The sequence below is a fragment of the Myxine glutinosa genome, chromosome 5 (genome assembly GCF_964187855.1).
Source record: "Myxine glutinosa chromosome 5, kmMyxGlut1.1, whole genome shotgun sequence".
NCBI classification, from domain to species: domain Eukaryota; kingdom Metazoa; phylum Chordata; class Myxini; order Myxiniformes; family Myxinidae; genus Myxine; species Myxine glutinosa.
Window position 1 is genome coordinate 2,513,464 of NC_136265.1, and position 12,947 is coordinate 2,526,410.

Genomic DNA, 12,947 nt, shown 5'->3' on the forward strand with positions numbered 1-12,947 from the left:
CGGCCCCCTCGTCTCGACTTGTGCCCCGCCCCCTATATCTCGTTTTTCTTTCACCTCTGCTCCTGCTTTCTCAAATCCACGTTCTCACTTAGAGACTTTTCCCAGATTGTTTTTCATGGTTTTGTTTAAATATTTATTTAAATATGTTTAAACTGCAGCCGTGATGCTGACGCTGCCCCCCCCCCCCCCCCACCCCCCAGAATTTCCATGTTTTAAACGTTTCCCAGTGTGTACCCTGGATTAGAATAGGTACACCGTATCCCTGCGTGTCGTAAGAGGCGACTAAGAGGGTTGGCATCAGGAAGGGCATCCGGCCATAAAACATTGCCTCAAAAAGAGAACCATGACAATTACAACGACATGTGGGCAGGGTACAGCCCGAAGTGGAGATCGGTTTCTGAGGTTTGGGACATGGAATGTAGGGACAATGACAGGGAGATCAGGAGAAGTGGTGGAAGTAATGGTCAGAAGAAGAGTGGACATATGTTGTGTGCAAGAGACGAGATGGAAGGGAAGTGGTGTGAGAATGGTGAAGGGTAGGCAGGGACAGAAATACAAGTTTGTGTGGCAAGGGTGCCTGGAGGGCATGAATGGTGTTGGTGTCCTGTTTTCTGAGGAGTTTGTAGACAGTGTGGTGAGTGTGACTAGAGTGAGTGATAGGTTGATGATGGTGAAAATGATGATTGGAAAGCTCTTGGTGAACGTCATCTCGGGATATACTCCGCAGGTTGGTCGAAGCGATGAAGAGAAGGACAAGTTCTGGTGTGCGATAGAGAAGCTGATGGAAAACGTGAAAGATGAGGAAGTTGTTGTGGTCGGAGGAGACCTGAATGGACATGTGGGAAGGAGTATGGATGGTTTTGACGGAGTTCATGGGGGTTACGGATATGGTGTGAGAAATGGAGAAGGTGAAAGGATTTTGGAGTTTGCTGATGGAGCTGATTTGTTGATTTGTAATACTCAGTTCCAGAAAGAGGATAATAAGCTTGTTACATACACGTCAGTTGGTCGACGACAACCGTTGACTACCTGATGGTGCGTAGGCGAGATAGGGGGCACCTCCGGGACACAAAGGTGATCCCGGGGGAGGAGGCTGTTTCACAGCACCACTTGGTTGTCTGCGACGTAAGGGTGAAAGGTGCGAGGAGAGCTCGGCGGGTGAAGTACCAACCGAGAATGAAGGTGTGGAGGTTGAAAGAGGTGACAGTAAGGGAGGCATTAAAAGAGAGGCTGAGTAGGATCGAGGATGATGTGGTTGAGCTTGAAAGTGGTTGGATGTCAATGAAAGCTAGTCTGTTGGGAGCCGTTGGTGAGGTATGTGGATGGACAAAAGGACCACCGAGGCACTCGGAAACATGGTGGTGGGATGATGAAGTTGGAAAGAGGATTGACGAGAAGAGGAAGAAGTTCAAGGTGTGGCAGAAGGCAAAGGGTACGGGAGCAGAAGCAGCAGAGCATGAAAGTTATAAGGCAGCCAGGAAGGCTGCAAAGAAAGAGGTAGCAAAGGCGCAGGAGGCATGTAGGAAAATGTTCGGAGAACGCTTGGATTCGGAAGAGGGTCAGAAAGCAGTATTCAGGATTGCAAAGCAGATAGCCTCCGGAGGCTCCTTCGACGACCGGAAAACTGCAGCCGGTGTGGGATCCACGCGTGAGGCGCGATCTTCTCGCTCGGACGGCGCAATACCTGCCGGATCTTCTGGCCTTGATCAGGCCATTATCCCGCTCTTGGTCGAAGGCATTTTTGCACGGGCCCTAGTCGACAAAGGATCTACGGATAGTTTCATCGATCAGCGGCTGGTGCGTCGACATGGTTGGCCGGTCATCGGGACTACACGACAGATCTTCATGGCCTCCCAGGGACTTCGGCTCAGCACGAAGGGGGAATGTCGATTAAAACTTGTGATAAAGGGACGCATGTTTTCCGATGTACATCTCATGGTCTTGCCTGCCTTATGTGCTGACATCCTGTTAGGACACGATTTCCTTAAGCGACATGGACGTTTTGAAATTGAATTAGGTGGGACGAACACGCTTGCTGTGTGTGCACTCGCGAAAATGGAAATTGAGCCTCTTTCGCTGTTCCCCAACCTGACCACTGAATGCGCTCCTGTAGCGGTAAAATCGCGGCGCTACTCACGAGCGGACGCGCAATTCATTGCGGAGGAAATGGCCCAACTCTTAAAGGACGGTGTTATCGAACCTAGCCGGTCGCCGTGGCGGGCCCAGGTCTTAGTGGTGCGAAGTGAGGCCCATCGCCGGCGCATGGTAATCGACTACTCACAGACGGTTAATCGCTTTACACAGCTGGACGCCTACCCCTTACCGGGGATGGACGCGCTAGTACGACTGGTGGCCCAGTACTCTGTCTACAGCACTCTCGATCTGCGTAGTGCGTATCATCAGATCCCCATCTCTAGGGCTGATCGCATCTACACCGCCTTTGAATCGGGTCAAAGGTTATACCAGTTCACCCGATTACCTTTTGGGGTAACGAACGGGGTCGCCTGTTTTCAGAGGGCTATGGACGACCTCGTTACTAAGGAGAACTTGACAGATGTCTTTGTCTATCTGGACAATCTTACGGTTTGTGGGTATGACCAGGAGCATCACGAAGCTAATCTGAGGCGCTTCATCGAGGTCGCGCAGAGGTATCGCCTAACCATGAATGAGGCTAAGTGTCGTTACTCTCAACGCACGATAGATCTTCTGGGGTACACCATGACCCATGGCTCTGTCTCTCCGGATAAGGAGCATCTGCGACCTTTGCTCGATATGGCCCCGCCCGGCGATCGAGCTTCGCTGAAGTGTGCTCTCGGGCTGTTCGCCCACTATTCGAAGTGGGTGCAAAATTTCTCCATGAAGCTCCGCCCCCTCGTGGCCTGTGACACGTTCCCCATGAGCCCGGCCACCTTGGCGGCCTTCGGGGGCCTTAAGGCCGACATCGCTGGCGCCGCTGTGGCGACAATCGACGAGAGCGAATCTTTCGTCATAGAAAGTGATGCCTCGGATCATGCGATAGCGGCGACTCTCTCCCAAGGGGGGTGCCCGGTGGCTTTCTTTTCGCGGACTCTCACCTCCGCTGAGCGGAGGCATTCGTCTGTCGAAAAGGAAGCGTACGCGATCGTCGAGTCGATTCGGCGGTGGCGACCGTACTTACTCGGGCGATGCTTCCAAATCATCACGGACCAACAAAGCGTTGCGTTCTTGTACGACACCTTACATGCTCAACGTATTAAGAATGAGAAAATCACTCGCTGGCGTATCGAACTCGCCGACTTCTGCTACACCATCAAATACCGCCCGGCGAAGGATAACCTGGTCGCCGACGCCTTATCGAGGCCGGCTACGTGCGCGGGGATCGTAACTTCGGAGGGGCTGCACACTCTGCACGACACTATGTGTCATCCCGGGGTGACGCGTTTCGCTCATTTTGTGCGTAGTAGTAATCTGCCGTACTCGGTTGAGGACATCCGCCGGATCTGCCGTGACTGCGCTATATGTGCGGAACTCAAACCGCGTTTTTACAACCCTCCCATGGGGTCACTGGTTAGGGCTACTAGACCGTGGGAGAGATTGGCAATGGATTTCAAAGGACCGCTGCCGGTGTCGAGCAACTCTCGTTATCTGCTCACTATCGTTGATGAGTACTCGCGATTCCCCTTTGCTTACACGTGCGGGGATATGACGGCTGCCACGGTCATACGGTGCGTGCAGAATTTGTTTTCTATGTTTGGGTATCCAGCCTATGTGCATACCGATCGGGGTGCGGTGTTCCTGTCACAGGAGGTGAGAGGTTATTTGCTCCAAAATAATGTTGCTTCGAGTTACACCACACCGTACAGACCCCAGGCGAATGGGCAGATCGAACGCTTCAATGGGATTATACGGAGGGCCGTCACGCTAAGCCTCCGGACCCTCGGCCGTGGCCTCGATAAATGGGCTTGGTCGCTACCTGCGGCTCTGAACTCGATCCAGGCTCTCCTATGTACAGCCACCAACCAGACTCCTCACGAACGACTGTTCCACCACCCTAGAAGCTCGGGTAGTATCCGATCTTTACCCAGCTGGCTCGCTGAGCCGGGGCCGGCTTATCTCAAACGAGCGGTGCGCACGAGCAAGTACGACCCCTTTGTGGATAAAGTGCAGGTACTCCAGGCTAATCCCGAGCATGCTCGTGTGCTGACGGCAGATGGACGCGAGTCCACTGTCTCAGTACGCCATCTCGCCCCTTGTGGGGTCATCGACCCTTATAGGGATATCGACGAACCGATCTACGAGTCTATGGACTCTACCGAAGCTTCCTCTATGGAACCTTTGCCGTCACCTCTGTCGTCACCTACACCCCTGCCTGAAGGCTCTGAGGTCCCCCCCCCCCCCCCCCCCCCGACACCTGCCTCCAGCGGCTACTCCGACGGGGACTCCGGGCTTGGGGACGCCGCACCCGGTAGTTTCCGGATGCGGGCTGGCAGGGTAGTTCGCCGCCCCGACCGCTACGGGTGGACCGACTGACATGGAATGACGTACCCTAATCAATTAATGCTGACGCATGCTTACGATCTGCCTAGCGGCAGTATAGTTCTAACGGCGGGGAGAATGTAGTGAAATTATACCAAAGTTGAACCCAGGGGAGTTACTCGCTTCAGCCACTGAAGGGCGTCTATAAAACCTGGGACGTCCGCGACGCGGCTCCACACCTGTGACATTTACTTTACATGTAGTCTTGAATGGTACGTATATGCTAGACTCGCACGTATATGCTAGACTAGCTTGCTTTGTCTATTATTATCGGTCCGCTCAGTATGATACCAAGATCCTGATATCTACTGCATGATTGTATTTAACAGGATGATGTCAAAGATCTAATTGAGATTAAACCTACCTATGGGACAAGTTGTGGATCTGGATGATTTTCACAAGTATGACCTGGGTGGGGATAGTATGACCTGGGTGGGGATAGTATGACCTGGGTGGGGATAACAGTTCACAAATTTTGTTCTTCTTTAACGGACACTATTTTCCCATCTTGTGGGGTCGGCCAGAGGAAGCTTGGTCCAAGCCTTTCACGAACCGGCCTGGCCAGGCCTGACATTTGCCGAGTTCGGGCAGGAATTTGGAATTTTGGCCATGGTGCCGGCGATACTCGCCTACTCTTTCCAAAGCACACCATGGGATCTTTGGGATCCACCAACACATGTGGCAGATGGAACTCCCGCTGTTCGCCACCATCTGTTATCTTCCCCCACCCAAAACGTTGATCTTTTCTACCCCCGTTAATACACCCAATATCCACCTCTTTCAATCTCTGAATTCATTCCTGAAATTCCCAGTCATGTCAATTTGTTTTACACCGTGCACCTCTCCCCCCCTCCCCCCACCCCCCACCCCTCCACAGATCTCCCGATGTCCCTGTTCTCGACTGTTGTACCTGTGTACTTCCCTCTCTCTCCCCCCCATCTTGTCTCCCCCTTCCTTTATTATGTTTTATGTGTCTGTTTATGTTTTTTGTGCTTTAAGTGCTAATGCGTGTTTCATGTGCTAGCTCTTAAACGAGCCTCGATTTTGTTTAAAAAAACAAAAAGTTTTTTGTTTTTCATGAAAGAAAGTTCCTCAAAAAGTTATAAAAGAGGGAAAGGGTGGGGGTGGGGCCCAGAGGTTGTTTGCCTCGGGGCCCCGTGCTGGCACTCGACGCCCCTGTGTGCATGGTTTGCGTGGTGGGAAGGTGTAAGGGAGGAAAGGTTTCAGAGCGATGGGAAAAAGGTATTCAAATGGATTGATGATGGGAGGGATTCATAGGGATTCATGATAAGAGGGATTTGAAAGCATTGACGAGGAGACGAGTTTCAGGAAAGTGGAAATCACAAATGGGACAGAACCTGCTGAACACACAGAATGCATTTTCCCAGTCCCTGCTGTGAGGGGAAATGTAACCCAAAATAAACAGAATTTTGATGGAAATATCTAAACTGAAGATCCCTTGTGTATCGAGTGTGACACCCCAGGCTCTTTCCACAAACACAACAATATAAACGTAAGAACAAATTAATGATGCAAAAGAATAACTCTTTCTCTGTCTCGGATTTGGTGTAAAATTACAGTAACTTGTTCTTCTGGGCCTTGATTTTCGAAGTCATTTCACGACACAACGGTGTAGTTGTGCATCCACAGGTTTCTACTTTCTCCCTTCTCCACTCTCCTAAATACGTCAATCTTAACTGAGAGATGCCTCACGTGCCGGTTGGTATCCCGTGCGGATTTGTAAAGTGTCGGATAACACAGCTTTTACTGTAGTTATAAAACCTTCACGTGACCACTTCGTCCTCACTTTTTTTTTTTTTTTTTTTTTTTTTGTATACAAGATCGAGGCTCGTGAAAGAGCGAACATTAATCACACAGAAAGACAAACCGACACATAAAACATATAACATCGGGAGCGGTAGACAAGATGGGGAGAGAGGGGGAAGGACACAAACACAACATTTGAGAGCAGGGACCGAGAGACATGGAGACATCGAGAGATCTGAGAGAGGGCGAGGGCTTTGGGGGGGGGGGGCATGGGAAGGGGGCGGTGGGAGAGGTATAAAACATATGGACACTGCCAGGACTTCCAGGAAAGAAGTTGGAATTTCAAACAAGGTGGATCTGGGGTGAATTAGCGGGGGTAGAAAAGATCAAGGTTTTGGATGGGGGAAGATAAGAGATGGTGGTGAACAGCTGTTTTAAAGACCTGGCCTCTGAATGGTTTACATTGAAAACATCATTTTATCTCGATGTGAAACTACTTTCTCAAATCAAAACTGGTTCTTCATACATGAGCCACCCTTTCCATATAAACATCACAGAAACATACTTTAGTGGTGTCAGTTATTTCCCAACTTCTTAATTGTTCATGATTCCAACCAAGTATTGTCCATGCCTACCTGTAGTAGCAGGTATCTCTGCAGCTTCGCTTTTTCTGTCATGGTAGATTGACGACACAGACACGATGTGGTCAGTTCCAGGAGAGAGGTTTGAAAAGACGTAGCTTGTTTGCTCTGTGGTTTCATTTACTTTCACGATGTTTGCAATGGACAACATCACATGATATTGATATTGTTCTTTGTTTGTATCATCGGGGCGTATCCAGGAGATGGAGAGAGATGTTGTGTTTCGTCTTGTAATTTTAAGATGGAGAGGAGATGATGGATCTGAAATTGAAAAATAAAGGAGAAAGTAAATAATAAGAAAAGATCAACATTGTCTGTTTACAGAAAAACGTGAGTACCACTTCCAGAACCACCACCAAAACAACTTTTAGCAGCTCTTCACATCCACAGGAACAAGTTTTTACAAATCCACCAGCACTTGCTGCAACAATCATTCTGCGTGACTTCCCTTTTGTATTCCAGATATTCAACTCAAATTACAGTAAAATCGGTGTTGTTCGGCACCGATGGGACTTTGATCCTGCCATTTCATCAAACATGCAGGTTATTTAAATATATCCTAGAATGGTACAAAAGAGCAACTTATAAAACTTGGCCTGTGAAAAATAGATGAAACACTAAATCTGGCAGGGCACCTACGCCAAAACTCGTGTTACCTTCCCGGTGATTGAGGCCCTCACAAATGGGGAACCACCTTCTCGACTTCCCACCTTTATCTGCATATGACGCGTGGTCAAGCAAAACCATAGATGGGACGTCGGCTCTTCGAGTGCAGCAAATCAATGGGGTACAACTTCCCCTCAGTATATTACACCCTATATCTAACAATGGTGGAAACAATTCATACTCAATGAATGCTAAATACTGTTTAATTAAATAAATAAGAATTATCGCTGATGTGTGATGAAACCAGAAGGCTTTCTTCATTATAAATCACATGCTCTGCTGTCTTCGTATTAAACAAGCCTTTTTTACGGTGTAGCCCATAGAGCAAAGCAGTCTGGAACAGTGTTTGTCCGTCCGCATGTACGTAGGTATGCATGTATGTCCGTCCCCTCAAACTTACACCAATCAGAGCTGAGAATCTGGTCACATGACAGGGTGATGTGATTACGTCTGACGTCATTATGGCGTACAACGGCTGATTCCACACTCCGGCATTTTGATTCCAATATCGTTCAGGCCGAACATATCGTTGAACCTGTCATATATCACAATCGCCATGCTCTACTTTTCCGTTTTTCATTCAGTGTTAAACACAAACAAACCGATTGTAAAAATGATCATAAAATATCGAAAGCAAAGATGTTACGGATCTTCCAACGACATTGTACATTTCGGCCAAAGGCTCCATGTCTTCATACCTCACCTTCAGGTCGCTTCGGACAAATTAGCCCATGTTTCTTAACACAGTAGAGTTGTTTTCGTAACAATGATAATAGCGTTAATACTAATAATATCGTAAATATAATCGTTAAACTGCAATCCCTTTATCGTTATTCCAAGTTTCTCGATTGAAGTGGTGTTTGGTTCATGATTCAATGATAAGTGTTGAATGGTACAAATAACGCGGAAGGAATGAATTGGCCTCGGTTTTTTTTTCGTATTATTTTTCGAATAATGATAACGTAACGTTAAAGTGGTTTAAGCATCCGAGCAAGAACTCCATTCAAAACCGTAAAGGAACGGCTGGCTTGGCAAGCGTGAGCTAGCTGCTTTTTAAATGAGCACAACCATGTCTTCCTCCCTTACAGTTTCGGATAAAACAGCATGCAAAATTGGGTTTAATTGGTGGTTTTCAAAACAAAACCTTAATTGGTGAATCTCAAAAGGCCGCAACGAAAAACGCCACTTTATGCTGCAGGAAGGATCATGTTATTTATCCAATCCTTGTGGGGAATATAGATTACAGTAGATATTCGCGCAGTTGTGCAAGTAAAGGTTACCTCACGGATGTCGGATTTCCTTCAAATTACTTTTGTTTTGTGTTATTAACAGCATTAACGACTTTTAGAAAAGCCAATCATATGTTTGTGGTTTATAATATTTTACAAGCCCGGCTGCACTGCTGTTAGACTTCTGGTCTTGTTAGTTTCATATCTCATATATTTAATTACATAGTTTATTATAATTCACGAAATATATACAACATTTATATACATATATACGAGTGGGGTCACCCGTGGGAATCCCACGGGCATGCACGACTTCATTTAAATGTTGCAAATTCAGTTTTACAAACTGGTTACTGGCAATTTATGAGATCCACAAATGATGTAATCAACACAATGTATTTACTTCTGATAACATGTGAATGCATGTGCATGCACATAGGAAATACAGTTTGCAATGTGTGATTACATCGCATGTAAAATGTGACTTCAAGAGCTCAAATCCTCTCCCCTCCCCCCCCCCCCCCCCCCGCCCCCAACCCTCCCCCATCACACACACTGCACCAGGGAGTGGATCACCGACAGGGGAGTGGGTCTCACACACACACACATGGGGGAGTGGGTCACACACACACACATGGGAGAGTGGGTCACACACACACATGGGGGAGTGGGTCACACACACACACACACACACATGGGGGAGTGGGTCACACACACACATGGGGGAGTGGGTCACACACACACATGGGGGAGTTGGTCACACACACGCACATGGGGGAGTGGGTCATACACACACACATGGGGGAGTTGGTCACACACATACACATGGGGGAGTGGGTCACACACACACACATGGGAGAGTGGGTCATACACACACACATGGGGGAGTGGGTCACACACACACACACATGGGGGAGTGGGTCACACACACACACACACATGGGGGAGTGGGTCACACACACACATGGGGGAGTGGGTCACACACACACATTGGGGAGTGGGTCAAACACACACACATGGGGGAGTTGGTCACACACACGCACATGGGGGAGTGGGTCACACACACACATGGGGGAGTGGGTCACACACACACACATGAGGGAGTGGGTCACACACACACACACACACACACACACACACGGGAGTGGGTCACACACACACATGGGGGAGCGGGTCACACACACACACACACACACACACACACACACACACACACACACACACATCTTGTTTTTTATATTTGTTTCTCACAATTCTATCTCATGATTTTCAATTTTTATGTCCAATGATCCTCGATTCTTCTGTCGAATTACACACACACACACACACACACACACACACACACACACACACACACACACACACACACACACACACAGGATTACAAACGCAAGTGGCAACACGTAAACGATGCTCCGCCCTTCTACCCACGTGCAGAGTACCTAATTGCAACTTTTTATTGTGACTTCGTCGAAAGAATGAAACATTCCGACGATGAAAAGAATACAGCTCAAATGGAAAAGTCCCTTGGAAAAAAGTCTTTTGGGCGGTGTATGAGAACATTACATTGCACCTTTCTGCCCCACGAAAACCAAAGTTACTCTTTTCGTTACAGCATACAAAATGACATTTTAAAAATTAAAGACATAAACTTCTTCAAAGTGTACGTGCACATTGCTTATAAAATAAGAATGATAAAATATCTCTCGGCAATCTCCAGTCTGTTTATCTATCTATAATTCCAGTAATCTCTGTGTGTATGTATGTATGTATGTATGTATGTATGTCTGTGACCGCTGTTTCTCGACAACCACGGGTCCGATATACTTTAAACTTGCCAGGTATATTGCTGGGGACCCGAGGATGTGCCTTTTCAAGGTTTCATATTAATCGGACAAGTAGTTACCGAGCTATGTCCAAAAAACGATTCAACCAATCAGAGAGCAGCGAGCTATCACGTGTGCCGAACGTGCCGAACAGACTCTGCCTCGGACGGCACATTTGAGAGCGTATTCATTTATTTCACGTTGGCAAACTATGTTGGCGTTAAACTATGTTTTAAAACTAATTAAAACTAATTTGCGATTCTTTCGCTTTCCTGCGCGTTTGTGCATGCTATGGCGATTTCTTTACCAAACTCCGCAAGCCGTTCGCTTTGGACCAAACCATTTCATGTAAATAGAGGGGGGGGGGATTGTCACCGTACTCGCAAGCCGTTCGCTTTGGACCAAACCATTTCATGTAAATAGAGGGGGGGGGGGATTGTCACCGTACTCGCAAGCCGTTCGCTTTGGACCAAACCATTTCATGTAAATAGAGGGGGGGGATATAATTTTAGATATATATATAGTACGGGCATGCCCTAGTTGGATCAATGGAGATTAGTGGAGATTAATTATTATTAGTGGAGGTTATTAGTGGAGATTTAATCTGATGGAGAAGATTGTCATGCGGACCGCAATGCTAACCCCCGCTCTGGCAGGGAAAATGGCCTTAAAATGCATGTTGTTGTTGTTGTTCTACAACTATTTAACACACGAACATGCTGGTATGTCCACAGGTGTACAATTACCCCGACAAACCGCTAAAAACACAGAACTTATTACAGGGTAGATTCCCTTTTGCGACAGACGAAGCATGTTACCGATACAGATCTACCTCCCCCTCGATATTCCTTTACCCCCCAACACAACACAGCGCCCCCCCCCCCTGGAACCATAGCTCCCGCTAGGTTCACCGCAGGCGCTACCATTGCAGTCTTAACACATACTGTCTCACACTTAACCCTATCGGACCCGCTGTCGACTTTAGTCGCCACGGCCATACTCAACCTTCTGGCCCATTGTCGACGAAAGTCGCCCAAACCAAAGGCCTTCTATAGAGATCGATACCTTTTTCCATTGTGTGGCTACAGGATCGAAATGAACGGGTCCGATAGGGTTATTTAGCCTATGAAATAAAGGAGGGCTGTCGGAAGTGAGCCGGACTTCCTACCTATTCTCCTTAACATGCTAATCCCCTTAATGGGTGAGGACAGTATGACCTGGGTGAGGAGAGTATGACCTGGGTGAGGATAGAATGACCTGGGTGTGGATAGTATGACCTGGGTGAGGAGAGTATGACCTGGGTGGGGATACTATGACCTGGGTGGGGATAGTATGACCTGGGTGGGAATATTATGACCTGGGTGGGGATAGTATGACCTGGGTGGGGATAGTTGTGACCTGGGTGGGGATAGTATGACCTGGATGGGAATAGTATGACCTGGGTGGGGATAGTATGACCTGGGTAGGGATAACAGTTCACAAATTTTGTTCTTCTTTAGCGGACACTTTTTTCCCACCTTGTGGGGTCGGCCAGAGGAAGCTTGGTCCAAGCCTCTCACGAACCGGCCTGGCCAGGCCTGACATTTGCCGAGTTCGGGCAGGAATTTGGAATTTTGGCCATGGTGCCGACGATACTCGCCTACTCTTTCCAAAGCACACCATGGGATCTTTGGGATCCACCAACACATGCTGGCAGACGGAACTCCCGCTGTTCGCCACCATCTGTTATCTTCCCCCATCCAAAACGTTGATCTTTTCCACCCCCGTTAATACACCCAATATCCACCTCTTTCAATCTCTGAATTCATTCCTGAAATTCCCAATTACGTCAATTTATTTTACACCGTGCACCTCTCCCCACCCCCCCCCCCCCCACCCCTCCACAGATCTCCCGATGTCCCTGTTCTCGACTGTTGTACCTGTGTACTTCCCTCTCTCTCCCCCCCATCTTGTCTCCCCCTTCCTTTATTATGTTTTATGTGTCTGTTTATGTTTTTTGTGCTTTAAGTGCTAATGCGTGTTTCATGTGCTAGCTCTTAAACGAGCCTCGATTTTGTTTAAAAAAACAAAAAGTTTTTTTGTTTTTCATGAAAGAAAGTTCCTCAAAAAGTTATAAAAGAGAGAAAGGGTGGGGGTGGGGCCCAGAGGTTGTTTGCCTCGGGGCCCCGTGCTGGCACTCGACGCCCCTGTGTGCGTGGTTTGCGTTGTGGAAAGGTGTAAGGGAGGAAAGGTTTCAGAGGGATGGGAAAAAGGTATTCAAATGGATTGATGATGAGAGTGATTCATAGGGATTCATGATAAGA

At 47.9% G+C, this 12,947-nt stretch overlaps 2 long non-coding RNA genes across 2 annotated transcripts in view; one reads left to right on the forward strand and one right to left on the reverse strand.

Moving 5' to 3' along the window:
• LOC144892192 (uncharacterized) overlaps positions 1 to 6,991 on the reverse strand; it is a 49,715-nt gene extending 42,724 nt beyond the window's left edge. Inside the window, exon 1 of the long non-coding RNA XR_013623392.1 lies at positions 6,918 to 6,991. This is a non-coding gene — a long non-coding RNA (uncharacterized LOC144892192). The remainder of the gene's footprint in view (positions 1 to 6,917) is intronic.
• The window catches only part of LOC144892193 (uncharacterized), a 477,241-nt gene that overhangs the window by 195,254 nt on the left and 269,040 nt on the right, over positions 1 to 12,947 (forward strand). The window lies entirely within an intron of this gene.